The 16,638-nt window shown below is 35.2% G+C and overlaps 1 protein-coding gene and 1 long non-coding RNA gene across 3 annotated transcripts in view; one reads left to right on the top strand and one right to left on the bottom strand.

Annotated features, from left to right (window-relative positions):
- PACRG (parkin coregulated) overlaps positions 1 to 16,638 on the bottom strand; it is a 221,237-nt gene that overhangs the window by 41,737 nt on the left and 162,862 nt on the right. The window lies entirely within an intron of this gene.
- LOC311434477 overlaps positions 5,893 to 16,638 on the top strand; it is a 51,101-nt gene continuing 40,355 nt past the window's right edge. Inside the window, exons 1-2 of the long non-coding RNA XR_014691520.1 lie at positions 5,893 to 6,142; positions 8,515 to 8,575. This is a non-coding gene — a long non-coding RNA (uncharacterized lncRNA). The remainder of the gene's footprint in view (positions 6,143 to 8,514; positions 8,576 to 16,638) is intronic.

The following is a 16,638-nucleotide window of genomic DNA, read 5'->3' on the forward strand; positions in this document are numbered from 1 at the left end:
TATAATAATAGATAATTTAAAGATCATATTGGGTTGTTGAATGGGAAAACTTCCCCTTTTAGTACCTAAATAAGCAATTTCATACAAAAAATATAATAATAGGAGCAAGGAAGGGGCTGTTCATTTGTTCAAATGTCCCCACTGAGGAGATTTGAAAATGGTTCTTTTCTGTATTTTAGTTTATCGCATCTAGTTTTAGAAGTCCTAAGTGACTCATATCTCTTCCCCCAAGAGATTTTTCTGCAAATTGCAATATCAGAACATCAGGGAGTATTCCCTAATTTCAGTCTAATGCATCCTTTTTTAAAATTTCATCCTTTTACTCATGATTGTAATCCCCTGGTATCAATCTACATTTTTATTTTTCCTTGATGCATATAGAATTCAAATATTTGTAAGTCCTGCCTTTTCAAAAGAATCCACATAAACTTTCTTCATATATCAGTTCCTCCAGCTTTTAAGATTTGTTATTGCTGTCTTTAAATGTCCTGTGTTCAGGAAAAATAAAAATAAAAATAAAAATCAGGTAACCTGAATTTCAGAGCCATCCCACAAATAGTTACACCAGATCCATACATCAGGGACCACGACTTTCCTAGCTTTTCAGAAGTTTTGTCTACACAAGTTAAATTAGCAATTTTTGTGCTCTACAGTACATTGGAAATTTATTTATTGTCCACAGTCACTCCAGCTTGTTTTCATCGTTACTGGGTTTTAGACTATTCCCCACTGTTGCTAACTGCAGAAAGGCACCTGGATAGAAATAAAAACATGTAAAACTGCAACAACTTTCCTTCTGTTATCAAGTCTGAGGAGTGCTACTAGAGCTGAAAAATTATTAGTACTAATGTGGGACAGTTTGTGAACAGAGTACCAAAAGATATGCAATTCCATAGCTGCTTCTATTGGCCAGTGTTTTACTAAGTCTCAGCTACAGTTTTTGCTGCCTGTCCCAAGATGTGTGCAGAGGCATAACAGCAGATAAGCCAACTGCTCTTTCTCTGAAATTTCACCTTTTTATTACTGTCATGGTACAGTGGCTGCTGGCAGTGCAGCAAAACAAAATTTGCACTCTGTGCTGGTTGGGGTAACTTGGCCTGATATGCACTGTGAACCTTAATTGAAAATGAATATCTTACGTCCTGAATTTCACGTCATGTAACACCCAGCATTGAATAAATGGTGTCTTCAGAGTGACTGGTCACAAGGGACTACCTTTATGACTAAGGATTACCAATGTAAAAAAAGATTATTGGCTTAGGTCTATTGTACTTGTGTCAGAGTTAGTCATTCAAAGCCTAAATATGTAAAGAACAAAATGCAGAGGCAGAAATGGAGATACAGAATCACATATCCAGAGAACTAGCTCTGCATCTGATCAACTATGTACTCTACAGGGCTGTGTAGAACATGGTATTTAGCTATGAAAAGAAATCAAATTGAACAATGCAGCTGTGTTTTTTGCTTTTTGAGACATGGGCTTCCTTCCAGTAAAATATCAAGATGTTAATTTAAGTGTGATGAATCTTTAAAAATGGCAACATAAAATAGTCAATGGTACACACTGAAGGGGCGTATCTTCAGCAGCAGGAGACAATGCCAAGAAACTTTATGAGAAGCACAGATCAAAGATAGGAAGAGACATTAGAACAGATAAAGGAAACCTATAAAAATATTTTCAAAATAGTTGCTAAATACTGGACTTAGGAAAGCTATAGATGCTGAATGGACTCCTTAATTATGAATAATAGAATAAAACTACTTAAAAGCTACCAATTAGACTTCAAATACTAACTGCAACTTTCAGTTCCTGACACTGTAATAATTTCATTAGCTGAATAGGGTGATGAAGGCAGGCTAGTTTCTGGTTTTGACAGTGCATTTGACTTAAGAACTCTATTTTCGTGATCATACAAAACAAGTACAAATATTTGTACTGAATCTACTGAACAGATTCAGATGAAACATTCTGGTACAGCGTTAACAGCCAGGTGAAAGTGATGCCTCCTTTTTTCAAACTAGCTCAGTAGCTAGGGCACCCTTTCCCACAACATAGAAAGCAACTTTCCATTCTCAATAAACGGTCAGTGAATCATCTCCAAATTAACACAGACTGCCTTTGAGTTATTTTTGAGGAGGAGAAGCTCAGAATACAGTATTTAAGTCATCTGCCTGGATCTGCTACTAACTTACCAGTGAAGAGATTGCAGAATAGACTGAAAGCAGCACACCCTTCAGGTAACATGTAAGGTTAGATCACCTTCCTTTTCTACAAAACATGCAGGCTCAGACTAAAAGAGAACCGCAGCCAAGTTCTCATGACGTAATGAGCAGCAACTGTTAGAAAACAGTTTGGAAATGATATCAATTCCTTGCATCTCCCTGTCTGGCAAGGATGCTTAGAAGAAGTCCATAGCTTCCATTACTTTTGTTTCATTTGTACTACTGTACAATGAAATAAACCATGTAAAACTGCTCAAACCAGTAATACCTAATTCATTCTCAAATAATTGTTCTTCCATTTTTTGATTTATTTATTGAGTCAAAAGTGAATCTTTTGTATTTCTACTGAAGTCATTACTAAAGTAATGCTGTAGCTGTGTTGGGTGTAGGCATTCACCATTTATTTGCCAATTTGTACAAAAATTCCTAGTAAAACTAAACACTAATCTCATTGGGATTTTAGCATATCTTTGAAAGCAGCATTTTAAATGTACTCAGTTGTTCTCCAGAACAATAGTATTTCCTCTCTGAAAATCAGAAGCCAGGAATCATAGCTGAACAGTTATTCACTGCACCAAAAAGACCATATCTGATGGCCATTATCCCGAAAGTGCTGTTTTGTTTAAGTGAATGGATCCTATGTCTTCAACTTAAGCTTGTTTACAATTTTTTGGAAAACACTCTTTAAAAACTCATTTTCATGAGCTATTATATGCTCAGATGGGAGTTTATTACTAGGATAACATATTTTCAACCAATTTCATTCAAAATTATAGATTTTATTTATTTATTTTTTTAATCTGGGGAAGAGAAGGACTATTGCCCTCTGCAGAGGAAGCTTCTAATCTAGTATAGAAAATGCCCACAAAGGTACCTCTCATGAATATAGCTATCCAAGTCAAATGACTTCAATTTCTTCCTATACTGAAAAAAAGGACTTGCGAGACTGTATAATAAAGAATCTTTACAGAAATATAATCTATTCATATGTGGAAAAAAAAAATCATGCACACAAGGAACAAATCCTGAAGTTCTCCCTCAGTACACGAAACTTAAACCAAGAGCTGTTAGCTATAATCCCAGCCTTTGCTTTGATCTGAGTTCCCTCATGTCCTCAAGAGCTGGCACTAGGAATGCTGTTGGAATGGATAGCTGGTTTCAGGGACAGAGGGCAGGCAATGGTAAAGGACTTCCCATTTTGGAAGCAGCCCATATCTATGCTAGACATTAGCTACTGTGACACTGCAAGTCTATTGATAAAATCTACACAACTAGCCCATAAAATCCTTCTGGAACCGACCTGATCACTCCTGGGTACGGCACAGAGTCATTGCCTCTGTACAAGAAGAAACATGGGACGCTATAGGATTTCTGAAGGAAGAAACAGAATGAAAGCATGACTCTGTGAAACAGATAAAGGAGAACTATAGTACTTTACAGTGATATTAAAACTGCAAGTGACAGGGATGAAGAATTCAAACTGAGGCTAATGTTTTTCAAATCTTTTTTTGGTGCTCTGACAAAAGATACTGTAAAACCAGGTTATCCCATAATACTGAAACTTTTGAGAATAGCAGAAGCTGTAATTTAAGAGGTCTGCTTTACTGAAGGAGTAAAAGAGAAAGGTATTTGTGAAAATCTCTTTTTGCTATTAAGATATATTTTAGATTTTTAAAAAATATCATTTTCTGACAAAGACAATGGAAAGGGCAACCTTCTGGATAAACAAGGCCTAGGTTGACCACTTTTCAAAATATGATACACAAAAAAAGCCTTAAGAAATTATGATTAAAATTATGACTTTTTTTTTTTTTTTTTTTTTTTTTTCTCCCCAGAAACAGGATGCTCTGTTCTTATGGCAGAATTTCACCTGAGGAACTCAAATGCAGAAATACAAACTAAGATATTATAAAGCAGAAGCCTTCACTACTGCAGAGCTAATTTGGTAAAACACTTTTTTTTTTTTTTGCTTAAATTGCACAGACATTCATGTGCTGACCCTGCAACCACATCCACATGAACATGAATGTGCAAGTTTGCACAGTAAATATTGTAACTGTCCCCAGTGAAATATGCTTGAATACAAGGTTAGCTCCATATGTAACCATGTAAGGGTAGGGATTTTATGGAAAGTCATTTGCAATGTCTGCAGTGGCAAGACCAACCAAAAAACCAAACAAATAAACCAAACAAAACAACCAACCAAACAAACAAAAAACCAATACCTAATTATGTGTACACTGGTCAGTGGAATCCAATTGAGAGAGCCCCAAGTTAGCACCCAGAGATTCAGCTATATTCATCTTGCAATCAACATTACTGCTCTGCTTCTCCCTGCATTGTGATGCTCTCCCAGTTTGCCTGGTCCTGACTAAGGCACCTCAGTGTGCCCGCAGTGAAGACACTTCCCATTATTCATCAGAAGAAAGTGTGCAACTCTGGGGCCAGCTGTTGTGATGCTGGTATTGATTGTGGAGACTATGACTGGCAAACACTAATCTGTAGGTGTCTGAGTTACCCTGTCATTCCTATCTGCACAAACAATTTCTGTTCAGCTTATAAAGAAAGAGGCTGATAACATTATGCTGAGATTATGTGAAGATAGACATTTCTATTGAGATAAATATAAGAAGGCTATTTTAGTCTGAATCAGTGTTACTAAATTGCTGAATATGCTCTTTTAAAATATTTAATTATCTTTTGTTCAACTGAACGAACACAAGCTTTTTTCTTTTCTTTTTCATTATGAAACAGGGGACTATAACAAATGGCAGAATTTTATATTTATTTATTTGGTGTGTCTAGTACATTTGTTTTTCATATAACTATAAAAATAAAGTGAAAAATAATGACAAAAATGTCACAGTATATAAGCTATGTTCACTTTAACTGTTGGCTATCTTGACAGCTTAAATTCCTTGGGTCAAATTTACTTCAGAATGAGTGGAAACAATTCCCTTTGAAAATCAGTAGGTATTAAGCACTCCTTCTTTAGGTATAAATTTACTCTTCTTATCAAAACACTTTTGTCAATGAAGAATACACAATGTTCTACTTACATGCCAAATAAGCCTCACTTAAATAAATTCAGTTTTATGTTACATGAGCAGAACAAAATCTGACACTAACATGGGAAAATACTGAGGTTAAAAAAACAACAACTCTAATGTAAAATGATAAAGCCAATACACTGACATTCCCATAATCAAAAGCATGTAATAAGACATTTTGTGAGATCAATCAAAGCTTGAGAGGTGATTTTTGCAAACCTGTTTTGGAACATTTTTGCAGTCAGTAAAGAGAATATGTTAAAATGTACACTGAATCTTCATGCCTAGCCCAGAACTATGAAGTATTGAAACAAATAATGTTCTGCATTTTGTTGTAAACATGCATATTTTATTTCTCTGAGTACCAAAAAGAAAATAATTTATCACAACAATAATCAACTGAGGAAAAAGTTGTGTTTTCTCCAGTGACATAAAAATACATATGCCACAAAAAAGTATTATTAGGAATAATCAGTGTCTGGTAAGAAGGAAATTAAAATAGTATGGAAACAATAAGGAGATGGCAGTGAAAGGCAGAGACTCTCTTGCTTTAGAGACAGACTGTGGATTGGCTCCTGAAAGCCTGAGTTAATATTTGCTAACCCTAAGCACATTCAACAGCTTCAGATTTTCTTCTTTTAGTGGGGCCACTGCTCCTTTTGTGTGAAGATAGAGCAAAGCTGTGAATAATGCCTAAGAGCAAAACTAAACCAGAAATAAATGACTTTTTTTAATGTGAGACCTTCAACCTCAATTCCAGTTCCCCAGAGGCCAGCTTTGAGTCCTTGTCACATAATGCTCTCACAGATTTCAACTGGGGATAAAGATGGTTCTGTACAGAAACGATGAAGAAACTGCTACTGAGAAAGGTGAGCTTACAAGTCTCTTTTGACAGTGGTGAAGAGAAGTTAGAGCAATGTCATTCAGAACAACCAATTTAAATAAATGGACTGCAGTTACTAGAGATAGCAAAGGCAAACTACACAGCTCTTCAGTGAGTCAATGAAGGCTACTGCTTAGCTAAAGTGCTCAAAATTAATTAATTTTGGGTGTGATGCAAGATGTGCTGAACTGTTCAGAATGTATTTGTTTCAAATACAGAGTACTGAGCCCTTTAGAAGAATTGTTCTGATCCAGTCAGAAAAAAAGGGGAGGGGGGGCAACAACAACAACAAAAAAAAGAATAATCCACATGCAATAGATAATAAAGAAGAGCTATTTTACATGGATAAATTATGGTTCCTCTCTGCATTTTAAGGGAATTAGGGGGCAAAGGAAAAAAACACTAGACTTCTTATTTTCTTAGTGACTGATGAAAGTAGTGCAAGTGTTAAGGTTGCCAAGAGTTAAGGAGGAATGTCCCAGGAAAGGAATGAAATTAACCACTTCTCTGATATGGACTGAATATTTGAGCAGAATTTTGACTAACATTTTATTCCTCTTCTGAAGTAAGATTTCCACTTCTTTTAATGAGCTTTTTTTTTGTTTTTTGTTTTTGTAATTGAAACTTGTTTAACGTCCATTGTGATATTCCATAGAAACACACTTTGCATAAGTTTATAATATACATAGTCATTTTTCAAGTGTTTTATACTTAACACTGCACTACTTTCTTGCATGCCCACACCCCCTCAAAAGTTAGAACTCAGTTTTTCTATTTCATAGCTAAATATGAATTTGAAAATGTAAATTTATTGATATAGTATATATTTTATCGGTTTATTATGTCAGCTTACATCTTTGTATCTATGTTGTTCTTTGTACATCTCAGCATTCATACTTTTAAGAGACCATCTCATGGTGACTTTGAAAATGCAGTGCCTCACTGTTTCCACTCTGACTGCAAACATTAAGTTGTTTTGCCTTTTCACAGAATCACAGAATTTCTAGGTTGGAAGAGACCTCAAGATCATCGAGTCCAACCTCTGACCTAACACTAACAGTCCCCACTAAACCATATCCCTAAGCTCTACATCTAAACGTCTTTTAAAGACTTCCAGGGATGGTTTGGTCATGAAAGAGTCAACAAAGCTGTGATAGGTTTGGTTAATGACACATGAATACAGCATGTAAAAAGAAATAAAAAATACTGGGGATATTATGTCTTATTAGAGAAGTTATGAGATATTTTGCTGGTTTACCTTCCATTATGGAAGATAACTGAATGGATGGAGCTTTCATAATTTATCAAGATTTAGAGTAGATCTTTCTCAGCAAAACACAAACACATCCTTGCACACCACTCATCTGCCAAAACTACATACAAATGGAATGTAACGTATAAAGGTATAATTATTTGTTTAACTCTTTACAGAAAGATTTGTATTTTACAAGCTTGTAGCAGTCTTATGTATATTAATAGTGTCTACGGCTGATCTGTCACTTTTCCATGAAAAAATATTTTTCTACTGCTTTAAAATACATTAATATCATTTAAAGTTACAGAAATTTATTTGCTAGAATCTAACAGAAATCTAATCTCCTTATGAATTACTTTATTAAAGGCTTCATATTTAATTATTTACTACTTGCATTAAATTCACCAAGACTATTTTTATAAGTGAAGGATATCAGAAGAATTTATACAATATTTATCCCACTGCCTTATCAAGTAAATTAACTTGCAAAGTGCTTGTGTATGGATTAGGTAAGACTCATGTTTCTATTAACAGCACAAAAACGAGCGTTCCCTTCTTATTTTTTTTTCTCCTCAATCAACAAACAAAAACACAAAAAGAATCTTACATCAACTAATATTGATTGTTGGTATATACTTTAAATCCTCTCATGAAAAAATATACCTCTTTAAACTAGAAAGGTAACATTTCTCTCTTTTCTCATCCTCTTGCAGCACAAAACACTAAAATATGTTAATTCAAGTGCTTTGAAATTAACTTTATCAATGAAATAAGAATAAAACAATACCTTCCCATAAGTTTAAAAGTAATTTTGGAAATATTGGATTTGTTCCTCAAAAATTTGAGATTCATGGCACAATAAGGAATATTATTGTAGAGAAGTCTTTTGCCTTTGTACATATTTATCTCTGTAGAGCTTTACAGGAAGCACCTACACAGTGCAACATAACATTAAATATAGCATAGCATATAAGATTTTATTATATTGTGTTAATGTCTTTGTTATCATATTTATTTATTTGGCATACTAATATTTTATATGAAATAACATTCAGTAGCTTCTTGCCTCAATTTTAAAATAATTTTATTTTTTCCCTCATCAGGATAAGGAAGAAATTTCTACAGGACAGTTCCTTTCTACAGGAATCCAGAAAATCTTTCACTGTATGTATACAAGTTCAAATTCACATTCAGCTGTACATGACAAAACAGATTTTAGACTAAAAAAATCAATCTCATAACTACAGAATAAATTCAAGTTATATCTGGATTTTCAGTAAACAGTAGATTCAAGACAATGATAGTTCTAGAGAAAAGTTAGGTTGCTAACACAAGTTAAAACAGTTTGTCGGAAATTCCTACTGCCTTTTAAATTGTGCTCATATTTAAAGCCATGATGTCAGGAAAAAATGCAGGAGGCAAAGGAAAAATTGTTGTAAGAACATTCATCAAAAAAAAAAAAAGTTACTCCCATATGTCATTACAAAGCTAGCAGCTGTGCTGATGAAATCACAATTCCTTTTGGTGACATCCATATGGAATGCAGAGCTTTGACATTCCCCTTCAGTAAAAGCCACGGTCTGATTTTTTACACCTAGCTGCATTAGGCAATTGTCAATTCTACTTGCTGTTTTATTCCAAAGTAAAAATGTTGTGGGGTGCATATCTACATGAAATCCAGAATTACATTTGGTATGAAATATGTTACAGTGGGCTTTGTTTCTGATACAAATAAAATTCTCTGTATCACAAAAAACATAGAATATAGAATCACAGAGGGATTAAAGTTGGAAGGGACTTGAGGTTTCTTGTCCCCCTTCCTGATGAGGGCCAGCTGTGAGATTAGACCAGACTGCTCAGGTCTTTATCCAGTTGGGTCTTGAAAACCTCCGAGAAAGTAGACTGCACAGTCTCTTTGGGCAATTTGCTCCAGTGCTTGGCTGTCCAAAGGATGGATTCATATAAGTTTATAACAAAATTTAGGTGTCTCAAATTTTCTCAAATTGACTTACATTTTTGCTACTCTATCTGGAATGTTTTAATTTTTATTTCTATACTCCCCACGGCGTTTTGTTTGTTGTTTTGAAGGAAAAGTCATGACAACTTTGGGAGTATCTTGAGAAGGGAGTCCTGCTTGTTTTATACTTCTCATGGATCTTGTGATCTCTTAAGGGATCTTTTAAGAATTCCACTTGCTGATTCTTCAAGTCTGAAAATGGCCTTTTTGCATTGCACAAAAAATAAATTTGAAATTATGAAGCTCCTTTTTGCACAGAAAATGTGATAGAGAAAATTCTTATAGTCAAGGTGAAAAAATAAATTACTACACAAGTCATACTAGACAGCCACGATCATTGTTTCTGATTTAATTAATCTATAGATTAGCATATGACAAAGTCAGTGGAAACAAAACGTGGAAATAAAGTCAGAGGTGATGCTTCCACCCTATGAATGCCTACAGCATTTTGAAATACTAAGAAAAATCAGGGAAAAAAATAATGAGGGAAGTGGGAAAAACAGGAAATACTAAGGAAAAGCTACAGACAATTTTAATACAGGGTTTATATATGGGACGTCACGTATATCAAAATAGAATCACATATGGACCAGGTTGCTGCACAGGTTTTCAAATTTTGTGCCTATCTACACTAGCTATTTCTTACTGCCATTTATATGGAAACAAGGTGAGTACATGCCCTTTTTATTTAAGCTGTATAGTTTATGTGATATCATAAAATGGTACAGTGAACAAATAGATATTAAAGTAGAAGAAATAAATGGCAACAGACTGTACCTATTACGTAGCCTACCAGCTTTCCTTAATTGCCCAACTGCCATCGCAAAAGAAGTAAGACTGCTAGAATTTCCATTTTAAATTACATTAGGCTAATGAAGGCAACTGGAAGCACCTGTCAGTAGTAACAAATACTAATGTACCAACAGTAAAGACAATAGGATTTTTAAAAGTATATTATTCTTCACATTCTCTGTTTTATGATATATGCAAGTCACCTCAGCAAGGATTGAGATTGCCACGGCTGTAGGTGTGCTAATAGGTTATAACTGTCCTGAACATCCTCACCTGGGACCTCCACCCACACCTCTGCCCAGGGGCATGGGGGCCCATTTAAGCTCAGGATGGGGCTATGCTGTTGTGCTGTATGGAGCCTTGTTGTTGGGTAGCCCCCAAGCTTGGCTTGCTGCTGCTAAGAGACCTTGTTGGCAGTTCTGCCTGCTATGTTTAGATCCTTGTGAGGCTGAGCTCCACTGGTAAGAATTACAGGTCTGTGCTGGGTTGCTGCTTGGCTGCTGGCTTGTCCCACTTGTGGAGCTGCATTGCTCTTGCTGCTCCTTGGCAGAGATGAAGGTCTAAAATCTCTAAGTATCACTGGCAGAGCCTTCTAGGCTGCAGGTGGGAAGGGTGGAGAAGCTGGCACTCCAGGGAAGTGTGCAAATAGGCTGGAGCCTTATAGCTCTTATTCTAAGCAGCAATGTCAGCTGTAGCATGACTTGAAATATAGTGTTCTCACTGAATTCTGGAATAAAAGATAATTGCTCAGAGCATCTCCTGACACCTACTTTTTTTTTGTGGGTGTGTGTGTGAAAACTGAAATGTTTGAGGCTTTTAATTACTAGTAAAAGCAGTATTCAGTAGTGTAAAATAAATACAAAACAAACAAACAAAAAAAAAAAACAAACAAACTAGGAAGTATCCACTTGCAGAATACCTGGACAGTTAAGTGTTTGTCAAACCCCAGTTCCACTTACTTTAAAACACTCAGCAAGGTTTGAATTCCATGATGAGAGCATTTGAGCCTTGACTACTTAGCTCCTTCATAAGATCTGCTACTGTTGCTCTGTCAATGTCACATAGTGGTGGGAAGCTTAGTGCAGAGAGGTTACAAGAACTTTTGTCATGTATCTCCTCTGGCTTTGGTCTTGGGAGACTGAGACAACATAGCAGCAGGAATGCCAAGAGCCAGCATATGCAAGCATTCCTTTCATCGTTAACATTGTTGGACCAGCACTGTGTGATAGTAGTGAATGTTAAGAGACTATAAGTATGTCAAGAATTCACAGAGCAGACAGACTTGAAGCTGTCTTAGGATTTGGACATTTGTTATTGGGAAGGCTTGAAAATTAAAGCAACAGCTGATTTTATACAGAAGAACTAAGCATTAGCAGTCAAAATTTATTTCATACCTTGCTTCAGAGTACCTACTGATTGAATGGCAAAAATGGCTCTCTTCATAAAAGCAGAAATAAAATCAACTTTTTTTTTTTTTGGTAATAGTAGCATAGTTCTACTGGTTAAGAATATTTATGTAAATATAAATCTTCTGCATTTATGCTTAGGCTTGTTGCTTTGTCAATAACACCTGCCTCTTCCTAGTACTTCGTATACATGTATATGGCAGTAATGACTTAGTACCCTAAAGCAGAGATGCCATCTTGTAGAGAGAATGGGTACACCATTTTGGCTAAGACTCTGTCTCAGTCTTCCACAGAGATGGCCTCCTGCAAGATGCTTACTTGGCTGTACTGCTCCCTCAACAAGGTTGCGCAGAAATAGCTTACTGGTTTGTGTAATAGATGCAATAAGCCTGTCAGCTACTGGAAATCAGGACACTTGCCATGCATTTTGATACATGCATACCATGTCTAACTATTATGTAGGATGCATGTTACACTTAAAATTCAAATCTATTTCTAAATGAAAATATTCAAGCTACCTGTGATGTAGTTTTACCCATTCGTTCACTTTATAAATACAATTGTAGGATTTTAGTCTTACACCATTTGATTCCCTTTTTTTCGATATGGTGCAAATCATTTCACTGAATGGATTTCATTCAGGGAACTGAATGGATTCCCTGATGACTGTGTTTTAGAAGCCTTTATTGACTGTTTTATATAGTGAAGAAAACAACGCACAATCAGTGTTAAATCATGATATAAAAACACCTATAAAATTGACTGCTGTGTTTTTCAAATGACATTTAAATCCTGATTTATTTCCATGAATGAAACCCATCTGGGATTCAGGCTGAGACAGGTGTGTAGTTACAACTGTAGTTATTTAACTACACAAACTTGCACCTACGCTTGCCCAATGAAGTCCCAGTTTCAGAGCCCAAATGTTGCTTGGCAGCCACAAAAATTGACAATTTTTACCCTGCCTGTTAGATATCAGGGCTAACATAAGGAGAGATGTATGGAAGCTTAAAAGCTAATATATGTTCTCACACCATTATTTCACTCATACTGTAAGAAAAAAAGTGAAGTAGGAAAAAAAGCTGGCATTGAAAATGGGAAGTAATACTTATTTATAGCAATGTGTATGTTATAAATGTCTCCTAAAGCCTTAATATTGATGGTCCAAATGAATTAAAAATTTTCCATTTGTATCTACAGTAGCAGTAACATGTGCCTTCTTAGGTGCTGTGAAAGAATGAATTTACAAACAAGAAATCCTCTTACCAATAACATGATATCTGTAGTAACAGTGTTAATTTACAGGCAGAAAATCCATTTTAAGTGGAATTAAAACTGAGAGTATATTTCTCTAATATAAGCATCAAAAACATTTTTGGAGATGTAGCAATTGTCTTAAGTACTAAGATCACAGGAAGTTTAAAGATGAGGTCATATATATGGAAAACCCTGATGCTTTGAGCAATAAAGTGTTTAATGTAGCTGAAGTAATGTTTTCTTTATAGTGATGGTATGTACTCAGTACAGGCCCATCATTGGTTCATTATTATCAGATGGAATGGTATTTTGTAGTTCTTAAAATTGAACAATCTAGATGTTAATTACCAATATTTCTTCCATGGTATATTTATTTTTTTCTAAATTATCGTGACAAATCCTGAATTTGTTTCTGTGCAAATAATTTCATTTCAGGTAGTCCAGGCTTGTTCTAAAGCAATGGAATACCTATGCTATTAAAAACATTGCCCCCATTAGCATGTTTAATACTACTGAATTTTTCAAGATGCTTTTCACCTCTTTATTCTGTCTATTGTAAAATGATCTGGCTTAAAGTAAAGATTGTTTGCTTAGTATGAGCCACAGACTTCTGGTAAGTTATTAGTGCCTATAAGATATGAAGATAATCATTAGCAAGCCACAAACAGTGACTTTCTATCTTAGAGAAAGACAGAAAAAGTCAAAGATTAAGAGGACAAAGAAAAAGAAAAACTAAAAGGATGAGCATTTATACTGGCAAGACATAGCATGTTACTTTATTGAAATTCCATGTTTTTTCCTGCAAGAACTGTATATGGTTCAGTTTTTAGAACTTAATTTCACAAAAATAAGAACTGCATCTTGTTCTTACTTTTTTGGCTTGAGAAATCTACACTGGTGAATGGCAGTTTCTGCTGAGCCCAGGTTCATATCAGTGGATCTTGCATAATACACATGCAATGCAGTTCTTTGGTACCAGACACTGAGGTGCTGTTATGAAAGCATGCATGAATTCACAAACATTTGATACATGAACACAGTTCAGCTTGTGGTCTTGCCATCTGTAGTTCAAGGTTAATACCTTTTTATATTGAAGCTCACAATGCAACTGAGCGTCAATTAGCTGTAATGATATCATAGATAGGACATTCACATGAGAAATAATTGAAAACTGTGGCTTTACTTACATAGAGACTGTCTTCAAATTTAGTCAGTCCAGGGTTTTAAAAAACAAACCTCACTGTTGAGCAGAATGTCACAAAAAGTTTTAATGAGACTTTTTTGCTGTGTTCTTGCCCTCACTATTATTCTCCCCCACAGTCCACTGTACTATTCTGTGTCTTCTGCACTCTATCTGTATTCTGTGCAGTAGACTGAGACTGTTCAGACTGCTTCTTGTCCCCATTTAAATCAATAACAAAACTCCACTTTGAAGCTTGGGATGTTTTCCTAGTTTTAACATTTTTTTTTTTTTTTAGCCCTTCTAGTTATAAAACTATTATAAGGTCTACTGAAACAGCAAAATAATCTTTTAGTATGGTAATGAACAGTGATGCCTAGTTTTTAAATGTGAGGAATTCCGCAAGAGACCCCAGTTACCATACAACATATTTTCTTAATAGAAAGCAGCCTCTGAGACTGTCTATGGCAAGGCCAATTGATTTAACCTCAGAGATCAGACACACTCTTTAAAGCTTTTCCTCTTCAGTGTACCTAAGAAGAGCTACTTGAAAGGATGAGCGAGTTCTGGTCTCATCTCTATGAACTATTATGGCTAAAATCTGGGTTTATGGAAAACAAGTATAACATTATGTTCCTAGCTGCAGTAGCACAGCATTAGTTACCTGTTCTTTTGATGTCATTATGTGAAAGCTCTTAAGTTATAGAAGTAACTGTAAACAACAATGTCCAAAGATAGCTGGATTTTTAAAAATAAATACAATGCATCTATAGTTCTTTTTCTTTCAAATGAGCACAAACATATAGGCCTACTGTTAAACCTATTGGCAAATACCTACTTAATCAGTTGTTAAGGAGAGTTCTGCCATACAGTCACTTTTCTGACAACCCACAAATAATTGCTTAGGTAACAATTTTCCAAAAAATTTGATAAGAGCTTTTGTACACTATTACAAAAAGCAACAATTTCCCCTACTGTAGCAAACAGTAACCTGACAAAAATGGAGTTAGCAAAAATGAGGATTGCTGCCATAGAACTTTTTTTTTTTTTTTTCCCAAGGCACTAATGAAGTCAGAATGTAATCTTCAACCATGCAATAAAATGCTCTAACATTTATGAATACACCTAAAGAAACTGAAGCAGAGCTTTATCTGATAATCAGAAACTGTACACATTGTTTCATTCTGCTTCTGCATTGAAACTGATAGGGATTGATGTAGATGGCCATTAAACAAAATATCAGGAGAGGAGAACGTGAGTTATTTCACCTATCTGACCTTTGCCAAACAAGTTAGAATTATTCATTTGAAGGTAAGCCTTCAACTGTTTGCACAGCAATACATTTTCAGGAAAAAGGGGCAGGGGAACAACTTGCCAGAATACAAGCCAAATAAGCATATATGTTTCCATTCATATCTTGAATTTTTGTATGTGTGCTTGAGCTAGCAAGTAGTGGGTAGTCTAGCAGAGTCGGTAAGCTGGAGCTAATGGTTTGTGATGCTGTGACAGCCATGGGCTTTATAAAGCTGCAGATGTCTTCACCTGTACAAAGCTTGACAAAGTGTTTTAACAAAACAGACCCTCAGAACTCAGAGATTCTCCATCTCCACAAACTTGTTTCAGTAAGTCCAGAAAAAAAAGGAAAAAGTGGTGGGCCTACCTATAAAAGGCATGAAAAAAATATGTTTTTGAAACAGAATGGGGTAATAGAGACAATGTACATGAAATTAGTTTAAAGGCAGAAATTTGGTTAGTAAATCATAAAGAAGCTTTAATAAATAAGGAATGTGGTTTATTGTGTCTGACAAACCAGAAAGAGAAATGCAGCCTATCCCTTAGTCCCACATTTTAAACTATGCATCTTATGATTACAGCCATAAACAACGGATGCAGTGTCTGTACATCGGAAAACAAATAATAGTTCACTTTTTTAGGAACTATCTGTAGGAAGAACATACAATTTAGTCAACGAGGGAGCTGGAATAACCTCTTGTGTGTCCCAATGACTATACTTTAGTATTTAGCAGAAGGAATGCTTTTGTTCTTTGTGTGCTTTTTCTATTCTATCTTATCTTTTTTTTTTTTTTTTTTTTTTTTCTTAAGTGTGGAATGCTTCTGTTCTTGCACCTGGTCATACAAACAGTACCCCACTATTTTTACTCTTACCCATGGCACTCTTTTTCAGGCAGCTTCAATTGCTGTGTTCTCTGACCAAGAAGACAAGCTTCTGACCTCTGCCACTAATGCCAATAGGCAATCAGACTACATATAATGCTGCAAGTAACGATTTACTCTACTGCCTATAATCAAAAATTGTACAGCAGTCCCATCCTGAAATTCAGCCCACTGACTTTATAATAAGTATGAGATGGCTACTGAATTAATGTGGGAACTTGTATTATGTTTTTTTTTTTTTTTTTTTTTTCTTTCCGAAAACCTCAACCTATTAGCAGAACAGCCAACGTATGTAAAAATATTAGATGGCTTTTGAACACTTCTGAAATTTTCACTGGTTAACTAAAGAAAAGATTTCCTTAGAGTAAGTTCCATCATCATCACAAATACTTTTCCTGCT

Source organism: Aythya ferina (genome assembly GCF_964211825.1).
Source record: "Aythya ferina genome assembly, chromosome: 3".
Lineage (NCBI taxonomy): Eukaryota > Metazoa > Chordata > Aves > Anseriformes > Anatidae > Aythya > Aythya ferina.